A 25,858-nucleotide genomic window follows, 5' to 3' on the forward strand; every position below is an offset into this window, starting at 1 on the left:
CTTGTTCATGGTGAGCGTGCACCATGGGCTGGTGTGGGGACCTTGGAGTGCCCAGGCCCTTCTCCTCAGCGTGTCAGGTCCTGCTCTGTCCTGATGGATGGGGTTATTGTCACACCCTGATACAGCACTGGTTACTTCATCTTCTCAATATTGAGTTATCTGATGGGTACATACCAGATGCGTGGAGCTCTGCCTGGGGACAGACAATGTCAGCTGAAGGTTGAGGAGTCAGCATGAGAGGGCAGAACAACATGGGCAGTGTTGTGGTGACTGGACATCAGCTGGAGGATCTCTGATGAGGAAGAGGAATGAGATGAGGCCTCCTTCAAACAAACGAAAGAAGCCTCATGTTTCCAGGGCCCTGTCCTCATGACAGACCTTAGACATCCCAGTATCTGCAAGGTACCAACCATCCAGGAGGGGTTGGAGTTCATTGACAACATCTTCCCGACACAGGGGACTGAGGAGTCAGTGAGGTGAGGTGCCCTGTGGGACTTCACACTTACAAACCAGGAAGAGTTGGTCAGGATGGAACAGTCAGGGATGGGACAGTGGAGCTGAGGCTCCTGGGAGATGATAACAAGGCAAAGAGCAGGATTTCAGGAGAGAAAGCTTTGGCCTGCTGAGGGACCTGCTTGGGTCCTATGGGTATGACCTTGGTGTCTGCAGTGCTTTTCTCTCACATCTCCTCCCTCCTCTCTCCCACCTGCTGTTGTGCAGTGTTTTTTACCCTTTCTCAAATACAATATCCCAGAGGTGCTGCCAGCATCACCGAGTGGCTCAGATTTGGCAAGGAGTGGGTCCATTTTGGAGTAGCTGAAATCAGCTCTGTCTGACGTTGGTCAAACTCCTGTTGTCTTCTCAGAGAGGTGACAACTGTAGCACAACCACACCCACCCCCCGTTCCAAGACTTTGCCATAAACCCAGCACAGGGTGACAGTGCGTTGGATGTTACAAAATAATTGATCGTGAAGAAGAAATTGTAAAGATCTTCTTTCAGCAACACATGAAAGTCTCCAGTCAATGAGCAGGTTCCTATGGGGCACTGTAATTGCCGTGACAGTCACTGGCCAGGCAAAGCTGCAGGTGCCAACAGTCCAAAGGATCTTGGGCCAAATGCTTAAGAGAGCTGCCTGATGGGCCATCAAGGGTGATGCTCACCTGGATCTGGTACCAACGAAGAAGGAAGAGATGGTGAGGGATGTGAACATGAGTGTCCACCTTGGCTGTTGTGACCAGGACACAGTGGGGTCCCAGGTACCAGAGGGGAGGAAGGAAGGACAGCAGCAGAGCACAGGCTGGTGGGCTCCAGAGGAGAAGACTTTGACATACTAGGGGATGGCAGGTAGAGGTGGTGATGTGGTAAAGTCATGGAGGGTGAAGGAGTTCAGGAAATCTGATCAGCCTTATAGGACAGGCTGCTCCAAGCACAAGAATGATCCCTCCGAGTACCCATAAAAAGAAGCATTTATCTTGTGAGGCTGATCCTCTGAACTGATGGAGCTGCAGAGCACAAAGGCAGCACACAGGAGGTGGAAGCAGGGGAAGCTGCAAAGGAGGAATTTAGAAACCTTGGCCACGGATGCAGAGATGATTCCAAAGTTGCCCTGGACTTGATACCTAAAGGGGAGGCGGAGGGCAGCAAGATGAGCTGATACAGCTTCCTTACAAAAAAAAAAAGGAATAGACAGGGAGAACATGGGCTTGCTGCTGAACTTTATAGGGGCAGAATCAGACAGGACTGAGGTTCTTCATGGCTTCTTTGCCTCCATCTTCACCAGCAAGGTCTCCTGCGACTTTGTTCCTGAAGACAGGAGTCTGGAGAACACCCAGCAGTGGATGGGGCTCAAGTCAGGGGTGACCTGAGCAAACTCAGACACCATTACAGAACAGGAGGTGGGTCACTTGAACAGCTCCCTGAACACAAGTATCACTGTGCTGTGGCATCTGAGATTCCCAGGAACACCCACCTCTTGGTACAGAGGAGTGTGACTCCTCTTGAGGTGTCCTGGCCTGTCTCCTCGGTCAAGTGATGCTTTAGGCACCCACTTCTCTGACACATTCAGTCGTTCTCAGGAGATTCTCTAGATCAATATTCATTGGAGATTGTTGATACCAGCTGTTGTGGAAATAAGGGTTTTGGGAGGGTGACGGAAATATTAGAGATTTGGTTTTATTACTCTTTATTATGGAAATGCTGACTGTTTGGCTACAATTCTGAAATCTCTGAAATCATCCACACCAGACTTGAAGCCTTTAGGAAAGTGCTGCAGAGAGCATTGTCTTGAAAGGGCGTTTTGGATGTTACTGAGCCCTCTGCTGCCACGATCCTGAACTGCAGGTACTGAAAGAATGAACAAACCTGTCATGACCTGAAGGGCAGAAACAAACCCCAAGTTTCTGAGGGTGTTTGGGACCCCACGAAGGGCCAGTGCTGACACAAGCAGTCCCTGTCCCTGGAGCCTGCTCAAGGAAAAACCTGGAGACAATGGTCGTAGGTGGTAAAGGCGATGTGGAGGTGGCTCTGGTGCCACGTCAGCCCTTGACGTTTGTTCATCACCAGAATGGCCAAGCCCTGACCCCAGGACCAGACAAAGGAGACCCTTTCAGTCAAAGGTTTCTCAGGCTCTGCCTGTGGTCACTGTGAGTGTTTTGTGTTTTGGGGGTGGGTTTGGTGCCAAGTGCTGTTGCTTTAACCACAAGGCTCTGGTTTTCTGAGGACTTGGCAACCTGTGAGGTCCCCCAAACCCATTCAATTTCTTTCATACACCTCGCAATGGTCACCAATCACCTGAGCTGTCCCAGTCCCACACTTGCTTGAATCCTCTATTTGGATCAATACTCATCCCTCCAGGAGGTCCATGCATCCACCAGGTTCATGGAAGAGTCCTGAGGTCCATCCAAGTGTGGGCAGTGTAAGAGAGGAGCAGAGCAGGGTCAGCTCATGGGCCATGACTGAGCACAAACACCCCAGCAGCAGCCATTCCCCATCTCCCAGGCACAGCCAAGCCCACAGCATGCAAATGGCACTGCCATATATCCTTAGTCCAAAAAAGCCTGCCTTCTTTCCAAAATCAACAACAATCTTTCTACTATTCCTCTTTGACCCCCAGATATCAGCCGCATTCCACTTGTGGTTCAGACATGGTTGTAAGGATTTGCTGAAGTCATCAGCCATCACCCTTTTCTACCCCACATCTCCTGACCCTCTCCCACACCACACATGGCCGGTCACTGCTGCTCAGGGCCTCGCGCTCTACAGAAGAGGCCTTGAGCTTCTTGGCTCTTCCTGGTGCTTGTTATAATCTTCCTCACTCCCTCCAGATCTCACGGTGAGATTTCTTGTTCATGACAGGGCCTTTGTAACCAACTCTTATGAAATGGTTGTCCTTCTGTGATCATCTGTGCAGAAGTGATCACAGAAAAGCACCAAATATGTCAAATCTGATGCCGAGTGAAATGCAATAAAACCTTGTTGAGCCAACCCCGTAGCTGTGTCTTTCCAGCAAGGAGTTTCTCCTGAGAAAGGGATCCAACCTCTGCCACTCTCTGCAGAGGCACATGAGCAGCGTCCATGCACCTGGGGACACAAAGGGTGACTTTTGCAAGATCACCCTCTATCTGGACCATTTAGATCTGTACCTGTGGATGGGGTATCAAGTCTTATAGTACAGCAAATACTGGAGTTCTGAGCTCCCTTCAACTCCCTGTGTGACAGTCTGTAAAATTAATTAACCCAGTGAAAAAGTTGGTTTTGATTCTCTTCACAGCCTGAAGCACCACATGGCTCAGGAGACAATCCAGGATACCCAACCAGCACTCACATGCCCTGAACTTAAAGTTCAGGTGTTCCATGGAATCTCAGCAGACACGTCACGCTGATATCTGGGTTCAAGGAGCTGGTCAAGAGCCTCGTCTGCATTTCTGTAACGGTGGCTTTGCTGCCTGGCTGATGCGCAGACTCTGTACATGGATGCTGACACCTCTTGAGCAACCTGCTCTGAAAGGATGAACAAGGTGGTGTGTTCCTTCTGGAGGGATATATGGACAGCAAGCAAGAAGCAGCTGGGCTGGGGCAAATGAAAAAGGATGATAGAAAAGTTGCGATCAGGGCTGTTTACCGTTATTTGTAAAGCAGCCCTGCTCCCCATGTGAATTATTTCTGTGATCAGAGAGAACTTCAGAGCTTTCTCCAAATCAGAAACATGAAGGGGAAGGAAGGAAGGACAGTGTCATTCAGTCTCTAAGGCACCTCAGGATGTGTCTTGACCAACCTCCTCCTAAAAGCAGAGTCAGACCAGATTAGTGAGGGGTCTATACAAACACATCGTGGTAACTTTCTGAGATAGAGTGGATGCACACTGCTGGGAAACAGCTTCCAGTGCTTGACTGTCCTCAGGACTGGAAAGTTTTTCCCTTTATCTACTGTCCTTCTAAGCGACCATCCAGATGGCCTTTTACCCATCTACTTGCACACTGACACAGACCATAATATCCTAACTTGGGCACAAGCACATTGTGGGGGATGACGCAGAATGCCTTGCTGACTTCCAGGTAACAGACCATCAATGTTCTCCCCACATCCACAACCCTGTCCTTTCCTCACAGAAAGCAAAGAGGATGGACAGGCACAACCTGTCCTGGGTAAACCCCGTCACCTTCTCTTCCAGACACCCAGAAATGGGGTCCCAGTGGACATGTTCTGGGGCACAGCCCTTAGTTCCCCTGCTCACCCATTGGCCATTTTGAAAAGTGCACACACTGTGTGAGAGCTGCCAGTGGTCATGGAGTCCCCCCAGTCTCCATGAGCTTTCCAAGATGGTGGAGAGTGGTCTCCCTGTGACATCGTCCTGCTGTCTCAGCTCCTGGGATGCTGCCCCTGCTGTCCCATAGACTGGAAAGGATTGTGTTAGTTCCAGTGACCCCTGACTTGATCCCCATCCACTGCTGGTTGTTCTGTCTCCAGTCACAGAGGCCTGCGACACATTGCTGGTGAAGATGGAGGACAAGAGGACACAGGGATTCTCACCTCTTTCCCTTATTAAATTCATCAATGGCCACACACTGTCTTTGTTTCTCCTTCAACTGTCCCTGCAGTAGTAACAGCTCATTATGGGCCCTTGAATCGCCTTACAGGTCTGGACTGAGTTCTGATCTGGCCTGTTGCTGTGCTTGGAGGCTGCTGTCCTTGCAGACCAGATGAACTCACTTCTGCCACCCTGTCTGGCAGTTCATTCCACCCGTGTCACAGCTCTCTCTGCAGCACTGGCAGCTCCAGCTCCCCCAGTCAGGTCCCTGGCTGAGGCCATTGCCTCACATCTGGGCTGAACCACCCCAGCTGTGGCACCAGCCCAGCTCTGACCTGCCACAAGAAACCTGGTACCAAGTGTCCAAGACACCATGTGTGCAAAGGCTTTTATTCAGAGCAAAATGACGTATTAAAAAAAAAAAAAATAAATGACATATTCAAAAGATTGCTGAATGTCTTTCTAGCCCTAGGACTACAAAAACGGAATAAAATCCCTAAACTCATTCAGCTGAAGATATTCCTCTGCCAAGCTTCGAGAATTTAGATCCTTTGCTGTAATCTTCCTGATGTCTTGTCTAATGATGGGAAAATAAAAGATGCTTCTCATGCCCAAATTATTTTCTAATATGAAAGAACTACTGCAGGACAGAACTGTGTCTGTAGAGGTGAGAGAAGAAACATCCCTGATTATTTCAGCCTGTTTCATGGGCCACTCCCCTGGAGATCCAGGAACACCACGAGGGAGCCCAGAGGGGACAGAGAAAGGGACATCCTGGGCTGCTCCTGTGCTGCTGAGCTGGGCTGGGCTCCTGGGACACAGGGAGCTCCTGGCAAGCGGCAGCGCTGCAGAGAGACAGCTCTGCCCAGGAGCAGTTCCTCTGCACAGCACAGCAGGGCTGAGGGCTCTGCCTGCAACAGGAGACAAGCAAGGCAGAGAGAGGGGAAATGCTCTCTGGAGAGAGCAAAGAAGTTTATCATTACCACCATGAAGAACCAAGATGCTCAAGGCCTCTTCTGAAGAGCGGGAGGCCCTGAGCAGCCGTGATTGGCCATGTGTAGGTGTGGGAGAGGGTCAGGGCATGTCAGGGAGAAGCAATGAGAAGGCTGATGTGTGCTGCTTTGCTCACCATCCCCCAGTATGTCAAAGTCTTCTCCTCTGGAGCACACCAGGCTGTGCTCTGCTGCTGGCCTTCCTCCCTCCCCTCCGGGGTCTGGGACCCCACTGTTTCCTGGTCACGACAGCCAAGGTGGACACTCATGTTCACATCCCTCAACAGCTCTTCCTTCTTCATCAGTACCAGATCCAGGTGAGCATCACCCTCATTGGCCCACCAGGCAGATATGTTAAGAAGTTGGCCCAAGATCGTTTGGACTGCTCACACCTGCAGCTTTGCCTGGCCAGGTAATGTCAGGGCGATTACAGTTCCCCATAGGAACCTGCTCATTGACTGGAGACATCCTAAGGTTGCTGACAGAAGTTCTTTTCCATTTCTTCTCCATGATCAAGTAGTTTGTAACATCTAACTGGATTTACATGGCAAAGTCTTGGAACTGGGGGTGAGTGTGTCTGTGCTACAGTTGTCACCTCTCTGAGAAGACAACAGGAGTTTGACCAATATCAGACAGAGCAGATTTCAGCTGGCTCCAAGATGGACCCACTCCTGCCAAGTCTGAGCCACTCAGTGATGCTGGCAGCACCTCTGGGATATTGTATTTGAGAAAGGTTAAAAAACGCTGCACAACAGCAGGTGGGAGAGAGGAGGGAGGAAATGTGAGAGAAAAGCACTGCAGACACCAAGGTCGTATCCCATAGGACCCAAGCAGGTCCCTCAGCAGGCCAGAGCTTGCTCTCCTGAAATCCTGCTCTTGGCCTTGTGGTCATCTCCCAGGAGCCTCAGCTCCACTTTCCCATCCCTGACTGTTCCATCCTGACCAACTCTTTCTGGTTTGTAAGTGTGAAGTCCCACAGGGCACCTCACCCCACTGACTCCTCAGTCACCCGTGTCAGGAAGATGTTGTCAATGAGCTCCAGCCCCTCCTGGATGGCTGGTACCTTGCAGATACTGGGATATCTCTGGCCTGCCACGGGTACAGGGTCCTGGAAACATGAGGCTTCATTCATTTGTCTGAAGGAGGCCTCATCTAATTCTTCTTCCTCATCAGTGAGTCTGTAGCTGATGTTCAGTGACCACAACATTTCCCATGTTGTTCTGCCCTCTCATGCTGACTCCTCAGCTCTCAGCTCACATTGTCTGTCCACAGGCAGAGCTCCACATATTCCTGCTGCTCTCTGACATAAAGGACACATTCTCCTTGGAATCCAAATCCATTATGAGTAGCAGACTCCCAAGACCCCATATTTCTCTAGGAGGTTGTATTTGTAGTGTTCTGTAACTCCTCACACTGTTATTTCAAGAAAGACATGCTCATCAGGATAAACCATCTGCGTACAAATATTAACAGTTGAACAAATGGAGCTTCAGTCCAGGGAGGGTCCAGACCTTTAGGAAATTTGGTGTTCCACCATAAGGAATCTCCTAAGTTTTAAAAGGAGAACTGACCAGTTCTGTGTCAGGGTGGGACAAGAACCCCATCCATGAGGACAGAGCAGGACCTGACACGCTGAGCAGTGACCCTGAGGAGAAGGGCCTGGGCACTCCAAGGTCCCCACACCAGCCCGTGGTGCACACTCACCATGAACAAGGCAGCTGCACACGGGGCTGCATGAGGAGGAGCGTGGGGACCCAGACACCTGGAGTTCTCATCCCATTCGGTTCAGCACTGGTGTGACCCCACACACACGGGGGTGTGCCAGTGTGCGGCTTCCCAGTTTGGAGAAGCAGGGAGGAACTGGAGAGTGCAGGGCTCTGCCAAGGCAGGTTCAGGACGGTGTGCACATGGTGTGGGATGCTGAGGGACCTGGGCTGCTTTGGCCCAGCAGTGCTGGGGAGGCTGCAGCAGTGCAGGAGTAGCCTGAAAGTGCTTGAAGGGTGGTTTCAGAGGTGGTGGAGGTTTTCTGCATAGTGGGAAAGAGTTTGAGAAAGAAATAATGGCTGAAAGTGTAGCTGGGGAGGTCCAGGCTGGACATGAGCAGCAAGGAATGTGACTGGAAGGGCAGTGCTGTGGTGGAGCAGGTCAGCAGAGGGAGTCTGCATCAGCCCAAGGCTTTGTGCTTCAAGGGACAGCTGGGGAGGATGCAGAGATCTCAGCAAAGAAAGGAAGATGCTCAGACAAGAGCAAGGTGGGGCAGCAGGGGGGATGTCTGCAGCCTGCAGGGAAAGAGGTGCAGGGGATGCCACAGCACAGGACAGGCTGTGATGGAGATGATCACGGGACGTAAAGAGGCTGAAAGTCCCACCAGACATGAGCTCCTTCTCCCCTTGGCTATGGCTGTTGTCTGCACCTCTGATGCCTGTGAGGAGACACCTTGTCCTTCCAGCACAGGGGCCTCATGGCCTCCTTGTCCCCAGCCAGGAACCTGGGAGGTGTGGGACCATAGTCCTGCCCTTGGTCTTGCACAGCCCCACATCACACTGTCCAGGAAGGGCCCTGGGCAATGTGGGAGGGACAGGATCTGCCTTCCCAGGGCTGGGGGTCAAGGCTTGTCCCTTTGGTTAATGAAACACATACAGGTTTACTCAGCATCTAAGAGAACTTCACCTTGCTTTCCCTGACCTCTTGTCGCTGTATCCCATTTTCTTCTCTAACCAGACCCTGGGGTCAGTTCCTCAGTAGTGTCCCTCAGCGGGACTCATTAACATTGCAAGAAACTTTGGAGTTTGAATCTGATTTCTTGAGAGGTTTCATCAACTTCCCCTCATGGTCTGAGGTCCATGGACTCTGCACCAAACCCACCAGAGGGGTCATTAAAGCGCCTTGGGCTGCTCCTGTGCTGCTGAGCTGGGCTGGGCTCCTGGGACAGAGGGAGCTCCTGGCAAGCGGCAGCGCTGCAGAGAGACAGCTCTGCCCAGGAGCAGCTCCTCTGCACAGCGCAGCAGGGCTGAGGGCTCTGCCTGCAACGGGAGATGAGGCAGAAAGAGAGGAGAAATGCAGTCTGGGGTGGGAGGTTTGCTGTGAGTTCACAAGGAGAAAAATCTTCACACAGAGGAGGTGGTGGGATTTCCTGATGCTGGTACAACAAACGAGACAGGTAAGTAAAACTATCAGAAACTTCTTTGTACAGCTAAGGAGGACATGCAGCAGAGCAGGGAATTCCTTCATGAACCATCAGAGGCAGCTGCCTCCTGCTGAGGATGACTCCAGGTGTGTGAAGCTGTTTCTGCACCCAGGGTTGCCCTGCAGAGCAGGGTCCCTGCCAAGGAGATCCCCATAGGTCTGTGTAGAGAAGCTGAGGGTGGAAGGAGTGACCCCTATCAGGGCAGGAAAGGTGTTTCTGCTGTGGAGAGGGTGCTGTGTGGGTCAGCACTGCTCACAGCTCCAGATCACCCCCAGCATTTTTCCAAGGGGATGCCTCAAGAAGATCAATGCAAGGATTACCAAACAGATAAGGAGCTTTCCTGAGCCTGCCTTTTCAGTTTCCTCTCCCAAGGGGTGAGAGGTGCAGGAAAGGATAAAATGAAAACAAGTTCTCATGCTTAAACAAGTCACTGAGACTCCTGAACTGCAACTCTGAGTGATCAGCACATCTGCCAGAAGGCTCATAACATCCCTTCACCACCCCTCTGCCTGTGCACAGCACCTGCATCGCCTTTGCTGGACCTGTCAGCCTAGTCTGGCCTGTCCTGTTTTCCAGCCTGCAAACAGGAAGATGCCCCCAGGCAGTGCCCTGGGAACAGGCAGGGTCTGTAGGGCCAGGGGGAGGGCACAGAGGGTTTGATGGGGTCTGTGAGCACTGACAGGGAAGAGACATGGACAGGGAAACACCTCCCAGGGGGAGAATCTCCAGGCAGCAGGGACAGGATCAGAAATGAGAGGAAAATAAACTTGGAATTGTTATGGGAGGGAGAACAGAGAAAAGTCCCTGTGATCCTCTGCAGTGCAGATCCCTCCTGTGAGCAGCCCCCTGGCCTCCTGTCCCACCCAGCAAAGCCTCTGCCCTCAGGGCCGGGGGCTCCAAGGCATGAAGCAGCTCCTGTGCAGCCAGAGCTCCAGTTCCTCTGCAGAGCACAGGGGCTGAGAGCAGCTGCCCGGCAATGTTGGTGTCTGGGAGGTGGCTGCACAGCTGGGGAAGGGTGACGCTGTCTGAGTGCCCGGCTGCCTCTGCCCTGGCCTCTCTCACACCCACCCTCACCGCATTGTCCTTCTTGCTCCCCTGCTCTGGGTCACTGCTGTTGGGATCTTGTTCTTGCTGTCAGGCTCTCTGGGGATGGCAGTTTCAGCTGCAGAGTCACAGTCTGATCTTGTGGGTCCTTTCCTGCAGGTGTGTCCATGGGAACACGTGTCCCAGCTTTGCTCTGACCTGTGGTGCTGTGGGCAATGCAGTCTGTGGGGCTGGGGAACGAGCTGAGTCTCCCTGAATCAAGTGCCGTCATCAGGACGCTTGGCTGTCTCATTGAGGTGTCCTTCGATGCTGAGTGATTCCCTCTAAGATGTAGACATGTTCTTTAGCATCTTTGTGTTAGCAGTGGTTTGATCTGACAACACTGAGTCCAAGAACTACCCCATACTGCCAAGTTGGGCTGACTTATCAAGACCCCATGTGTAGAGGCCCTGCTCTTCATTGTATCATAGAATCATAAAATCATTTCAGTTGTAAGATCATTGAGTCCAACCATAACCTTACCGAACACTAGCACTAAACCATGTCCCTAAGAACCTCATCTAAATGCCTTTTAAACCCTTCCAGGGATGGTGACTCCAACACTGCCGTGGGCAGCCTGTCCCAACACCTGACAATCCTTTCCAGGAAGAGTTTTTCCTAATAACCACTCTAAATCTCCCGTGGCACAACTACCTTTCAGGTAGTTGTAGACAGCAATAAGGTCTCCCCTCAACCTCCTGTTCTCCAGGCTAAACCGTACCGGTTCCCTCAACTTCTCCTCATAGAGAGCTCCAGTCACGGAGCTGAAGGAACATCTGCTGGAAAATGAAAGAGTGCATGTAGCTTGTGGAGGGTCTATGAAAAAATGGATTTGATTTTGTTCAGAGGTATCTCCTCTAACTTGTTAGTGTTTTTCCCTCCTGTGACAGGTCACATGCCCACAGGCAGGAAATGTCCAACAGCAGCTCCATCACCCAGTTCCTCCTCCTGGCGTTCACAGACACACGGGAGCTGCAGCTCTTGCACTTCTGGTTCTTCCTGGGCATCTACCTGGCTGCCCTCCTGGGCAACGGCCTCATCATCACCACCATAGCCTGGGAGCAGCACCTCCACAGCCCCATGTACTTCTTCCTGCTCAACCTCGCCCTCCTGGACCTGGGCTGCATCACCACCACTGTCCCCAAGTCCATGGCCAACTCTCTGTGGGATACCAGGGACATTTCCTATGCAGGATGTGCTGCACAACACTTCCTGTTTTTCTTTTTAGCTTCAGCAGAGTATTCTCTTCTCACCATCATGTCCTATGACCACTACGTTGCCATCTGCAAACCCCTGCACTACGGGACCCTCCTGGGCAGCAGAGCTTGTGTCCACATGGCAGCAGCTGCCTGGGCCACTGGGTTTCTCAATGCTCTGCTGCACATGGCCAATACATTTTCACTGCCACTGTGCAAGGGCAATGCCCTGGGCCACTTCTTCTGTGAAATCCCCCAGATCCTCAAGCTCTCCTGCTCACACTCTTACCTCAGGGAAACTGGGCTTCTTGTGGTTAGTGTCTGGTTAGCATTTGGGTGTTTTGTGTTCATCGTGGTGTCCTATGTGCAGATCTTCAGGACCGTGCTGAGGATCCCCTCTGAGCAGGGATGGCACAAAGCCTTTTCCACCTGCCTCCCTCACCTGGCCGTGGTCTCCCTGTATGTCAGCACTGGCATGTTTGCCCACCTGAAGCCCCCGTCCATCTCCTCCCCATCCCAGGATCTGGTGGTGTCTGTTCTGTACTCGGTGGTGCCTCCGGCAGTGAACCCCCTCATCTACAGCAATAGGAACCAGGAGCTCAAGGATGCCGTGTGGAAACTGACAACTGGATTTCTTCTGAATCTATAAACTGTCTGTCTTCTACATAAGAAGACATTCTTATTGCAGGTTCATCCTTTGTGCAGTATTTTTTGTCTCTACTTGTGAGTTTGGTTTTTTTTATGATAATATTTTTATTCCGTTTGTAATTCACTGCCTGCTTTTCTTTTCTCAGTGAGTGGCTGTGTCAATGTGGAATCATGTTCTCTGTGTTTAAGCAAAATAAAGGATCCTTCACCAATAATTTTCACTGACATTCTTTCTCCAAGACCTTTCTGGAGCTGCAGTGATAGTTCCCATGTGCATGGGTGGAAGGGAAAAGAGTCCAGCATGGCAGCCCTGCCAGGGAGCACCAGTGCTTGTTCTTCCAGAGATGTTCTGGTTCCACTCCCACACTCTCCTGCTCATCCCTTGTGTTGGTGCAAGGCCTGAGTACTCTGGCAGCTTGGTCCCCGTCCTGCTGTGTGTCAGTGCTGTGAGCGCAGGCAGGGACAGGCAATGGGCACTGCTGTGACAGAGCTGGCCTCTGTAACAGTTCTTCTATAAAGCAAAGTGATCTCCTATGGGTAGGGCCTGAGGGTTTAGGTCTTTTTGCAAAGCTTCTCCCAAGAACATGCCCAAGAAAGTTACCCACAGATGAAACACCGTTGTTCAGCTGATCAGCGTGTGCGTGCAGGGCTGGCACACAGCAGTGTCCTCTCACAGCCAGACCTCCTGCAAGAGATCTGCAGGACCAGCAGAGCAGGGGCTGGGCTGTGCCCCTGTGCACTGGTCACCCCATCCAATCTGCCCTAATCATCATGGACTAATCCCTCTAGCCCAGATCTCTCACCTCAGTTCAGAGAGGTACTTTGTCCCTATGGTACATACAGGCTGAGGGGACGAGATGCTGGAGAGCAGCTCTGCAGAGAGGGATCTGGGAGTTCTGGTTGACAGGAAATTGAACAAGAGCTACCAGTGTCCCTGGAGCCAAGAGGGACCCGTGTCCTGGTGGATCCAGCACAGCACGGCCAGCCGGGCAGGGTAGTTGGGCAGGGTGGGGGATTGTCCCCCTCTGCTCTGCCCTGGGCTGATCTCAGGAGATAAAGCTACTGGAGAGTGTCCAGAAGAGGCTGCAAATTTGGTGAAGGGTTTGGAGGGGAAGCCGTATGAGGAGCGGCTGAAGTCCTTGGGTTTGCTCAGCTGGAGTAGAGGAGACTGAGGGCAGAGCTCATGGGGCTGCAGGTTCCTCAGCAGGGGAGCAGGAGGGGCAGAACTGAGCTCTTCTCTCTCTGTCAGTGAGAGAAACCGAGGGAATGGCAGAAGAGGTGCCACGTCTTCCTGCACCAGTCTCTAGGCACCTGAAGGACAAGGAAGGGATTGCTGAACCGAAATGAGTGGAAAATCCAATGAGTCCCAAGAAATGCTCTGAACTCATTCGAGAGCTTTAGACGCCCAGGAAAGAGCTCAGTGACAGTGCAGCCCATCCAGCTGCATCTGTGTCCCTCACTGAGCAGCACAACCAGTCTGAAGTCACTCCATGGTTCTGCAACCAACCTGTTCTGCAGAGCATCACTGCCAGTTTGGGGCCCTGTGGGGAGCACAGGGAAGGGGCCAGGAGCACCAGAGCAGATCAGAGGAGGGATGGGGGAGGTCAGACAGGAGCTGACCTGGGCTGGAAATGGCCTTGGAGAGAAAAATGCTGGTGTTCAGCTGCCCCAAGATTATACCCAGAGCTTAGGGTGCAGAACCAGAAGTCCTTGCTGTCCTGGTGCTTCACCAGGCCTGGGAAGTAGCTGGAGAAGGATTGGTGTCCCCCACTTGCCATCTCTTAGTGCATCATCCCTCGTGAAGGGTGGCATGGAGAGCAAGTCTGGGACCCTGTGTCAGGTCTTGCACTGAAGAAAGTATTCACCCAGAAGCCACATCATTTTGCTCTGGTACTTCAGTCCTGGTGCTCATCACATGTCCTTAAGACAAACTTATGCACCCCTCTTGTCAACCTTACCCCAAAAGTCACCCCTAGACAAGGCTCCTGAGCTGGGTCTGAGCTGGAGAACTGGGGTCCAGCTGTGACCAGAGGAAGGACAAGGCCTGTCCTGGGTCCTCTAAAGGGCTGGCAGCCTCTGCGATCGCCACCAGAAAAGGCACCATGCAAGAAACCGTAGACCATCCACATGCCCTTTGGAGGCCCCTAGAAAGTGTTCCTCTCTCCAAATATCCAGCCCAGCTTGTCACTGCGTGAACAACCACGAGAAACTGCCCCAGGACCCTCATTCCAGACCCCATCTCCTCCACCCCATACAGGCAGTGCTCTCCCCCTTGTCACTGAGGTGGTTCCAGGGACCCAAGTGACACCTGTAGGAGGAGAGTTTGGGTAGGGATATGGTGTCCTTTAGTGCTCCTCGTGGTACCTCCTGCTGCGCTTTTTGCCACTGCTCACAGCCCTCTGACCCTGGATGTTCAGCCAGTTTTCAGTGGTGCTAAACAGGAATATGCCCATGAGCACATTGGGCTGCACTGGGAGGAGCGTGGCCACCCAGTCAAGGGCAGTTATTGCCCATCGTGACTCAGCACTGGTGTGGTCACATCTGGAGCGGTGTGTCCCAGTGTGAGGTTCCCCATTCTGGAGGAACGGGGAGGAGCTGCCATGTGGCCAGAGAAAGTCTGGGTCACATGTGGACATGTTGAGAGACCCAAACTTCTTCAGCCTGGTGAAGGGGAGGCTGAGGAAATGTGCTGTTTTTACTGAAATTGAGTTAATATTATTCATACATTTTCCTTCACTTCCAGTACAGTCTTTTGTTTAGATTTACTATGAGAATAGTGAGATAACGCTGTTTCTTCCCTGGGATAGAGTTCATTTTTTTTCTTTTAGCAGCTTCACAGTGTTTGCCATTTGCTATGAAAGGAACGTCAGAACTCACTGAGATCTTGGCTGTTGTCAGGGAAACCAAGGACTTCTTTGGCCATCCAGCTGCAGATGCAGATTGGCAGGAGGGGACACAGACAGGACAGCACCTGGATTGACACGCAGGTTGATCAATGAAATATTCCCTATGATTAGCGTCATGCTCAGTCTAAAGCTGGAGCCGGCTTTTAGGGCTTGTTACATCCGTTACTCTGGGTTTTCCAGCTGGTTTGGTTGTTCCATTCACAAGTTTCATTTTGTCAGGAGTTCGATGTCAGTTCAGCCTTTTGCGGTTCTGCCATTCTGCAGTTGGCCTTTGGGCCTTTCTGTCTGTTGCCCTTTTGCTCTCTCTTGCTGGGATGGGTTGTTCAGGACCAAGGTGCTCCCTTCTGCAGGACTGGCTGTTCCGTGTGACTGGAGTTACACGGGGGGTAGCACTGAGTATATTTTCTTAATTTAATTTATCTATTTCTATTTAATTTACCTGGACTATTGTCAGTGAAACCAAGGACTTCTCTGGAGTCCAGCTGCAGGTGCAAATTGGCAGGAGGGGGCACAGACAGGACAGCACCTTGACTGACATCCAGGTCAATAACGAGCTATTCTTTACCATTGGTGTCATGCTCACTATAAAGCTGGAGATGCCTTTTCCAGCCAGTTAGTTTTGGTTTGCCGGCTACTTTGGTTGGCTCTGTTTGGAAGTTCCATTCCATTGGGAGTTCAGTGTCAGTTCCGCTTTATGATGTTTTTCTGCTTTTCAGTTGGCCCTTGGGCCTCTCTGCCTTTTGCACTTGTACTTTCTCTTGCTGGGATGAGCTGTTCAGGACCAGGGTGCTCTCTTCTTTTGGGCTGTCTGTTCAGCACAACTGGAGTTACGTGGGGGATTGCACTGAGAATCATATATTTTACTTTATGTATATTTTAGTATATTATTATTTGTAGTGTATAATTTTCACTGTTTTCTTTCTTTTTTTCTTTTTTTTTTTTTTTTTTTTTTTTCCCCTAAACCCACAAGTTTCTCCCTTCGCTTTCATTTCTCTCCCTTATCTCACTTGGGCACTGGGAGCAGAATGTGAGCAGCTCTCATGGTCTTGGTTGGTGGTTGTGGTAAAACCATGACAAGAAAGGGTAGTAGTAGCTTCAGGAATCTTGAAAATCTCTTTACAAGACGGTAGAGGAAAACAGCATGAGAAAGGAAAACCATCAGAAACTGCAGCTCTGGAGGCCCAGAGTGGAGCTCAGGATAAAGAAATGTCATTCTGAGCACAGTGCTGTGGTCATTCAGAAGAACTCTGGATCAGCCATGACTTTGTGTTTCCAGGAACAGCTGGTGAGGATGGACAGACAGCAGCACAGGTGGGGACACACTGGGGTGAGAACAAGTTGGGGAAGCACATGGGGTGTCTGCAGCCTGTGGGGAAACAGCCACAGGCCTGGGACAGTGTAGGATGGACTGTGGTGGAGATGGCCAAGGACATTGACAAGGCTGGATGTCCCTGAAAGAGCCAAGGTCTTTGTCCCCTTGGCTGTGGCTGATGTCCCTGCAAGAGCCAAGGTCTTTGTCCCCTTGGCTGTGACTGATGTCCCTGACAGCGAGGCCTAAGAGGAGACACATGGTTGTCATGGCCATGGCACCCCATTGCCTCCTTGCACCCCCAGGGAGTGTCACACCATTGTCCTGCACTGGGCATCGCACTCCCCACATCCCCACCAAGAGCCCTGAGCCACACGTGAGGAACAGGATCTCCCTTCCTAGGGACAGGGGCTCAAGGCTTGGCCATTGTCCTTCATCAAACAAACCAAGGGGTTTCTCAGCATCAGAGCTGAGAGGAAATCAGACTTGGCCAGTCATGACATACACTGGGAGGCCTTTGCAGGGAAAATCAGGCAGCCTGTGGCTCCTGAAAAACATCCAGTCATCAGCTTCCTTAGAGCATCCTTGAGATCCTTGTTCCTCATGCTGTAGATGAGGGGATTCAATGTTGGGGGTACCAGTGAATACAGAACAGTTAGGACCAGGTCCAGGGATGGGGAGGAGATGGAGTGGGGCTTCAGGTAGGTAAACGTGCCGGTACTGATAAACAAGGAGACCACAGCCAGGTGAGGGAGGCAGGTGGAAAAGGCTTTGTGCCGTCCCTGCTCAGGGGGGATCCTCAGCACGGCCCTGAAGATCTGCACATAGGACACCACAATGAACACAAAACATCCCTCACAAAAAAGCGCACCAAATATGAGAAGCCGAATTTCCCTGAGGTAGGAGTGTGAGCAGGAGAGATTGAGGATCTGGGGGATTTCACAGAAGAAGTGGCCCAGGGCATTGCCCTTGCACAGTGGCAGTGAAAATGTATTGGCCGTGTGCAGCAGAGCAGTGAGAAACCCAGTGGCCCAGGCAGCTGCTGCCATGTGGACACAAGCTCTGCTGCTCAGGAGGGTCCTGTAGTGCAGGGGTTTGCAGATGGCAACGTAGCGGTCGTAGGACATGATGGTGAGAAGAGAATACCCTGCACCACGCAAGAAACACGCAAAGAAGACCTGGGCAGCACATCCTGCAAAGGAAATGGCCTTGGTATCCCACAGAGAGTTGGTCATTGATTTGGGGACAGTGATGGAGATGAAGCCCAGGTCAAGGAGAGCGAGGTTGAGCAGGAAAAAGTACATAGGAGTGTGGAGGTGCTGGTCCCAGGCTATGGTGGTGATGATGAGGCCGTTGCCCAGCAGGGCAGCCAGGTAGATGCCCAGGAAGAGCCAGAAGTGCAAGAGCTGCAGCTCCCGTGTGTCTGTGAACGGCAGGAGGAGGAACTGGGTGAAGGAGCTGCTGTTGGACATTTGCTGCCTGTGGGCATGAGGACCTGTGCAAGGAGGAAAAGACAGTGATGGTTTAGATGAGACTCACAGACCCTCAAACCCCGTCACACAAGGAGACACTTTTAGTTTTCAGGAGAACGTTCTGGCTGGAGCCCTCGTTGGTGCTTGATGAGTGTGCAATGAAGAGCAGGGTCTCTGCCCAGGGCCTCTTGAGCAGTCAGCCTGACCCTGTGTGATTGAGTGGGGCAGGGGCCAGATCTGGGGTTCAGCTTTGTCAGCTGGAACCGCTCCTGGTGCAGAAGGGACTGTCACCATCTGCACCCCCACGCCTGAGAAACTGAGTTGGAGAGGTTTGGCGTTTCTACAGCTCCTTCTCCCTTCCCACCCTGGGGAGTGTTGTTGGGTGTCAGAAACCCTCAGCATTTCTGGTGCACTCAGGGAGAACAGAGCGAGTCCTGCGAGACCATAGGATGCCTGTGGGTCAGTGCAGAGTGAGGGCAGCTGCTCTGTCCCTCTGTCCTGCTCCAGCTGCCCTGGGCTGGCACCTTCCTGAGATGGAGGCTGATCACACTCCCATGTTACCCTGAAAAGCCACCAAGCACTGCTTAGAGCAGAGGGATCCATCTCACACCATGCCATGTCTCACCCTTTCCTAAGGTCTGAGAACCCCACATTTAGCCCAGGACACGTACGATTTTGTTTCACAAACCAAACAGCATTTTGTCTGTTGCTTCATTTCTGTGCTTCTACATTGGGATTCAGATAACACACAGCTGCTGTTGGACAGGTTGGCATCCTGGATGGAAGCTCACAGCTTGGAAGGAAACCTTAACGAGACAATCAAGAGTCCTAATGATGGCATTTGATTCAGGGAGACTCAGCTCATTCCCCAGCCCCACAGACTGCATTGCACACAGCCCCACAGGGCAGAGCAAAGCTGGGACACGTGTTCCCATGGACACACCTGCAGGAAAGGACCCACAAGATCAGGCTGTGACTCTGCAGCTGAAACTGCCATCCCCAGAGAGCCTGACAGCAAGAACAAGATCCCAACAGCAGTGACCCAGAGCAGGGGAGCAAGAAGGACAATGCGGTGAGGGTGGGTGTGAGAGAGGCCAGGGCAGAGGCAGCCGGGCACTCAGACAGCATCACCCTTCCCAGCTGTGCAGCCACCTCCCAGACACCAACATTGCCGGGCAGCTGCTCTCAGCCCCTGTGCTCTGCAGAGGAACTGGAGCTCTGGCTGCACAGGAGCTGCTTCATGCCTTGGAGCCCCCGGCCCTGAGGGCAGAGGCTTTGCTGGGTGGGACAGGAGGCCAGGGGGCTGCTCACAGGAAGGATCTGCACTGCAGGGGATCACAGGGACTTTTCTCTGTTCTCCCTCCCATAACAATTCCAAGTTTATTTTCCTCTCATTTCTGATCCTGTCCCTGCTGCCTGGAGATTCTCCCCCTGGGAGGTGTTTCCCTGTCCATGTCTCTTCCCTGTCAGTGCTCACAGACCCCATCCCAACCTCTGTGCCCTCCCCCTGGCCCTACAGATCCTGCCTGTTCCCAGGGCACTGCCTGGGGGCATCTTCCTGTTTGCAGGCTGGAAAACAAGACAGGTCAGACTAAGGCTGATGGGTCCAGTAAAGGTGATGCAGGTGCTGTGCACAGGCAGAGGGGTGGTGAAGGGATGTTATGAGCCTTCTGGCAGATGTACTGATCACTCAGAGTTGCAGTTCAGGAGTCTCAGTGACTTGTTTAAGCATGAGAGCTCATTTTCATTTTATCCTTTCCTACACCCCTCACCCCTTGAGCTAGGAAACTGAAAAGACAGGCTCAGGAAAGCTCCTTATCTGTCTGGTAATCCTTGCATTGATCTTCTCCTTGAGGCATCCCCTTGGAAAAATGCTGGGAGTGATCTGGAGCTGTGAGCAACTCTGACCCACAGAGCACCCTCTCCACAGCAGAAGCATCTTTTCTGCCCTAATAGGGTTTGATCCTTCCACTCACATCTTTTCCCCTCCTTGTTGTTGGGATCTCCCGGGGCAGGCTGAGCGCTGACCCTGGCACATGGCAGAGTCCCTTCCCTGGCACAGCCCTGAGGGGCATGGACCCTGCTCTGCAGGACACTCCTGGGAACCCCTGAGTGCTCCCCCTTGCAGTCACCCTCAGGAGAAGTTGCCGTCATGCCATTTGCCATTGATGGTGCAGCAGGGAAGCCCTGCTCTGGACCATGTTCTTCTCCTCTACGTGAGAAATACTGTGTGAGAGACCTGACAGATCTGGTAATACAGGATGTGCCACCTTTAGGAGATACCACCAGGAAACGCAGCTACATTGTCCTACAGCCAAAGACTTACCATGTTAGGACTGTGAAGATTTGTCTCTCAGTGAGCCCTCAGCAATCTACAACCCTACATTGCCTTTCCCCTCTCTGTGCCTGGCTCCTGCGCCCTCGGTGCTCCAGGCAGAGCCCTCAGCCCTGCTGCGCTGTGCAGAGGAGCTGCTCCTGGGCAGAGCTGTCTCTCTGCAGCGCTGCCGCTTGCCAGGAGCTCCCTTGGTCCCAGCTTAGCAACAGAGGAGCATCCCATGATGTCCCTTTCTCTGTCCTCTCTGGGCTCCCTCCCGGTGTCCCTGGAGCTTTAGGGGAACCTGCTGTGAAACAAGCTCAAGTCAGCTCTAATTTCCTTGTCTCAGCTGGTGAGACACACTTTTTTTTCCCACAGAGTCATTTCTCTCATTTGAAAAATATTATGGTCCAGGAATCAGCTTTTCACTGTCCCGTCTTTGGACATGACGACAAAACATGGGCACAAAATGATCTAATTTGCCTTTTCTGAGGGAAGGGATTCTACCCCCATTCCATGTCTGCAGTCCTCAGCTACCCCCACGCACAACACAAACCCACAGGAGATGGATTCCTCTGGCCTCAGTTCAGGTGCACATGCAATAGACACTGACTTGTGAGCTCCTTGTTTCAGCTCCCGTGCTAATGAATGGAGGCAGAGGCCAAGACTGATGTGCTGAGATGCAAAGACGAGGTGACATGTGAAGTGCCAGAGGTGATGCACAGTACATGGAGCTGGCTGCAAGCTGAGTGGAGCAATGCGGAGAGGAGAGGCAGCATCTGGGGGCAACTTCTTGTAGGCCGGTGGGGAATCCCTTTGGCCAATAGAACTGACATCAGATAGCCACTTTTAGGATGAGAGAATCTTTATTTCTTATGTTTGGGGCAGCCTATGCAGGCATTTATTTGATGAGTGGAGTCTGGAACCACAGACAGAGCTAAGTTTCTCTCTGTCTTTTCCATCAGCTGGGTTGACTCCAGCTCCTTTGACTGTAATGGCAGCGGTGTCATGAACATCCCCACATTGTCTGATCATACTCAGGGAAGTTGTTCCTTCTATTGCCAATTACAGACCTGCAGTGTTATGTGAGGTGCCAAGGCTCTCACACACTCCTCCTGCATTGGGCAGGGACAGCGATGGTCCTGTACGGGGCAGCCATCCCCATTCGCACTGATGTGTGACCGACACCCCAGACAGCACTGCAGACAGACTCGGTGTCTTTGTGAAACAAACTGGTTGCCACCACGGGAGTATGGCATGTCCATCATTTCTCTATCCAGTAGATGTAAGGCGGTCCATAAATAGGAAGCACACTGCACTGGAGTCTCCACGTATGTGTCTACACATTTGAACTTCTGCTTTTTCTCTCCACCAGCCTTCACTCACCCCCTTGATGATACAGCTGAGGAACGGACCAACACTTTTCACAGTGGGCCTGTCAGCAGCACCTTGTCAGTCATGGCGATCACCTTCATGTCCATCAAGGCCCTCCAGGGCAGCAGAGACACCACTGCCAGGTCTGCACTTCCCAGCCCTGTTTCCCTCTGACCTTGGGGACAGCAGGGTTTCCTCACTCGACATTCAGTTTCAGCTTTATGTTTTTCTCTACCAGTCACTCTTTCTGTACTATGAAGGAAACTTTTGCACACATGGGAACTTGGATTAGAAACACCGAATCATAGAATCATTCTGCATGGAAGAGACCCTCAAGATCTTCGAGTCCAACCATAACCCAACTCTAGCATTAAACCATGTCCCTGAGAAGCTCATCTAAAAGTCTTTTAAACCCCTCCAGGGGTGGTGACTCCACCACTGCCCTGGGCAGACTGTTCCACTGCCTCACAACCCTTCCCATGAAGAAATGTTTCCTAATGTCTGACCTGAACCTTCCTCGGCACAACTTAAGGCCATTTTATCTCATCATATCACTTGATATATGGGAGAAGAAACCAAGAGCCTCTATGCTACAATTTGCTTTCAGAGAGCTGTGCAGAGTGAGAAGGTCTCCCCTCAGCCTTCTTTTGTCCAGGCTCAACTGCTTCACCTCCCTCAGCTGCTCCTCATCAGACTTGCGCCCCAGACCCTTCACCAGCTCCAGTCCCTTCTCTGAACTCACTCCAGCACCTCATGGTCTTTCTTATAGTGAGGGGCCCAAAACTGAACCCACGATTCAAGGTTTGACCTCATCAGTGCCCGGTACAGGGGGCGATCACTACCCTGGTCCTGCTGGTCACACTATTCCTGATACAAGCCAGGACACTGGTGGCTTTTTTGGCCACCTGGGCACACACTGTCTCATGTTCAGCCACTGCCCATCAACACCCCCAGATCTTTTTCCACCAAGCAGCTTTCCATCCACCCTTCCCTGAGCCTGTAGTGTTCATGGGGTTGTTATGGCCCAAGTGCAGAACCCAGCACTTGTCCTTGTTGACTCTCATAAAATTGGCCTCAGTCCATTGATCCAACCAGTCCAGATCCCTCTGTAGAGCCTTCCTACCTGTCAGCAAATCAACACTCCCACCCAATTTGGTGTCGTCTGCAAACTTATTGAGGGTGCACTTGATCTCCTCATCCAGATCATGGATAAAGAGATTAAACAGAACTGACCTCAATACTGAGCCCTGGGGACACCACTCATGACCAGTCCCTAAATGGATTTGGCTCTGTCCACCACAGCTCCAGCCACTTCTTTACCCATTGTAGATACACCCATCCAGGCAATGAACTGCAGCTTCTCCAGAAGATGCTGTGGGATAGAGCGTCAAAGGCCTTGCTGAAGTCGAAGGACAAAACATCCACAGCCTTTCCCTTATCTGCTTGATCACCTTGTCATAGAAGGGGATCAGGTTGGTCAAACAGGACGTGCCTTTCATAAACCCATGTTGACTGGGTCTGATCATATGGTTCTCTTATGTGAATCCTGTGATATCACCCAAGATCATCTACTCCACAACCTTGCCCAGCACCAAGGGCAGACTGACGGGTCCGTAGTTCACCAGGTCGTCCTTCCAGCTCTTCTTGTAGTTGGCTGTCACCATGGCCAACAGCCAGTCAACCGGGACCTCCCCAGTTAGCCAGGATTGCTGGTAGATAATGGAAAGTGGCTCAGTGATCACCTGTGCCAGCTCCCTCAGCACCCTTGGGTGTATCCCATCTGGACCCATAGACTCATGGGTATCCAAGTGATGTAACAGGTCACCAACATCTCCTTGGATGATTGGGATTTCATTCTGCTCCCTATCCCTGTCTTCTGGCTCAGGGGGCTCAGTACCTGGAGCACAACTGTTCTGAATATTAAAGACAGAACAAAGACAAAGAAGGCATTTAGTACCTCAGCCTTTCCCTCATCTTCTCTCACTATGTTTCCTTCTGTATTCACCAGGGGATGGAGATTCTCCTTGGCCCTCCTCTTGTTCCTGATATATTGATATAAATTGTGGGAGATTTGAGGGATTTTCTTGAAGTTAATGGACATTGTATGGAACTGAAGTGAATAGGCATCTGAGGCCTTTGTATCCAGCAAGAGAGCAAGAGTCGAGCAGCCTACATGCCTTACGTGACTTTGTGCAGCCTTGAGCAAGTGAAGAAGAGTCAGCAAGTCAGCAATTTAGTAGATACTTTTTGCTTAGCACTAGAGCTCGTGCAGATTTGTAAAATACAATTATTTGTTAGTTTTTGGCGCGTGAACAGTAGCTATTGACCAATTACAAGCAGCCTTCAGATGTGCAGATGGCACGTGGACAGGTCAAAAAGATACTTAAGGAGAATTGTAACAATAAACGGCTTTGCTTGAATTCACATTGGATTGTGTGGAGTCCGTGACTTTCACCCTCCCATGTAATTAGTCCTGACACTGTATCCACAGCAGTGTGTACATATTGCCACCCCCTAGATGCGTTAGGGGGCCATTAAAATCAACCTGACAGGTATGCAAGGCCCACTGACCGCGTTTTATCTATTCCCATGGCCTACATAATGCCCTTAAATGTACCCGAGTATAAGTAGCACAAAGATCTGTGCACGTTTTACAAGTCTAAAATAGCAAAGGGGTTTGATTGTGAGCTACGTTCCGTGCACGTGAAGTATAAGCTGATTGATGTCCACAATCTATATGCACGTTTAGACCTTGAGCATGCAGCTTGGCAGAGGCCATATTATTTACTTCCCTGTTGTTTTGTGACTTAAATGTATCAACTTTATTGTGCTCTTCTATTAACCCTTCACAAGGGGAATCCACCTCCACAGAAAAATAAAAGGGATGAAAGTTTTGCAATGCCCTAAAAATCCCCCAAAGGCATGCAATTGTGTTACCGTGGCTGGTACGGAAAACTGCTGGAGTGTTTGGTATTTCTCTAAGCTGTCCATGCCAAACTATTCCTAAAAATAGTGCAGTAGCACTAGGGCCCTGTGTTTTCATTGGATTAGTTGCCCAGTCTTGGTCCTGTAAATGAAATTTCAGAATTTGCCAGCTACTTCAGTTTCTTATTGTGACACTGCCATGATCATCAATATAATGGCAAACAGAAATGGTACCTGACCAGAGTGCGACATTAGCTGCTATCATTTGGTGGCAAATGGAGGGACTGTGTTTGTCAGGCAACATGGGGGGACTACAGAGATGCTGCTCGCTATTGTAGGAGGAAATTCATGCTGCCAAAGCTCAATTAGAATTGAAACTGTTCAATACTGTGAAGGGCAATCAAAAGAACTTCTTAAATGTATTAATAAAAGCAAACTAGAAATAAACTAGAAATAACTTTGGCTCATTACTCGATGAGCATGGTCACCTTATTAACAGGGACACAGGCAAAGCTGAGATGTTTAGTGCTTTCTTCACCTTGGTCTTCAACACCGATGATGGACTTGTGGGCCCCCATAACCCTGGACTGGAAAACCACAGCTATGAGAATGGTAAACTCCCAAACGATCCGGGATTGTACTGGATCTGTTACTTCAGCTGGATCCCTGCAAGTGGATGAGACCTGACTGGATTCACGCAAGACTGCTTGAAGGGCTGGGACTGTCATTACAGAACCCAAGGGAGTAGAAGAAAGATGATCCAGGGCATGCTCAGGCTGGACGTGAGGAAAAGGTTCTTCACCCGGAGGTGCTGGACACTGAACAGGCTCCCAAGGAGGTGTCACGGCCCCAACCTGACAGTGTTCAAGAAGAGACTGGACAACATCCTCAGACACATGGGGTGACCTGTGGGGTGTCCTGTGCAGGGACAGGAGTTGGACTCCACGATCCTTGTGGGTCCTTCCAAATCAAGACATTCTCTGATTCTGTGTATCTCTGAGGCAATACTTGGAAAGTGCATTGCTTTTGTTGCCAGGTAAAAGCAAACTGGTCTGGTATTGAGCTGACAGGTGGGGTGGGCACAGTGCAGGTGATGGGGCCAGGCACAGGTGGCTTTTTTGCATAAGCATTAACTTTTGCCATCAGCAAAACTTTTCTGATGTTCTGACCCCATCTATTTCTGACTGTGGGATACCAGCTTGTACAAGATCATTCTACATCTGTGTCCTCATAACCCATACTGTAATTACATTTCGTTTTGCTGCCTTTCCTTGATTTACCATCCAAACAGAGGGTCCCAAAATTACAGCCAAAATTTCCCCCAAGGAATTTACTAGAGCACCTCCCTTACCTGTAGCGGTTGTCACTGCTGCTGTAGTCAAGGGTTCGAGTGAGGCAGGCACTCCTCTCAAAAACTGCATTTT

The sequence above is a fragment of the Patagioenas fasciata genome, unplaced genomic scaffold, assembly GCF_037038585.1.
Source record: "Patagioenas fasciata isolate bPatFas1 unplaced genomic scaffold, bPatFas1.hap1 Unplaced_44, whole genome shotgun sequence".
Lineage (NCBI taxonomy): Eukaryota > Metazoa > Chordata > Aves > Columbiformes > Columbidae > Patagioenas > Patagioenas fasciata.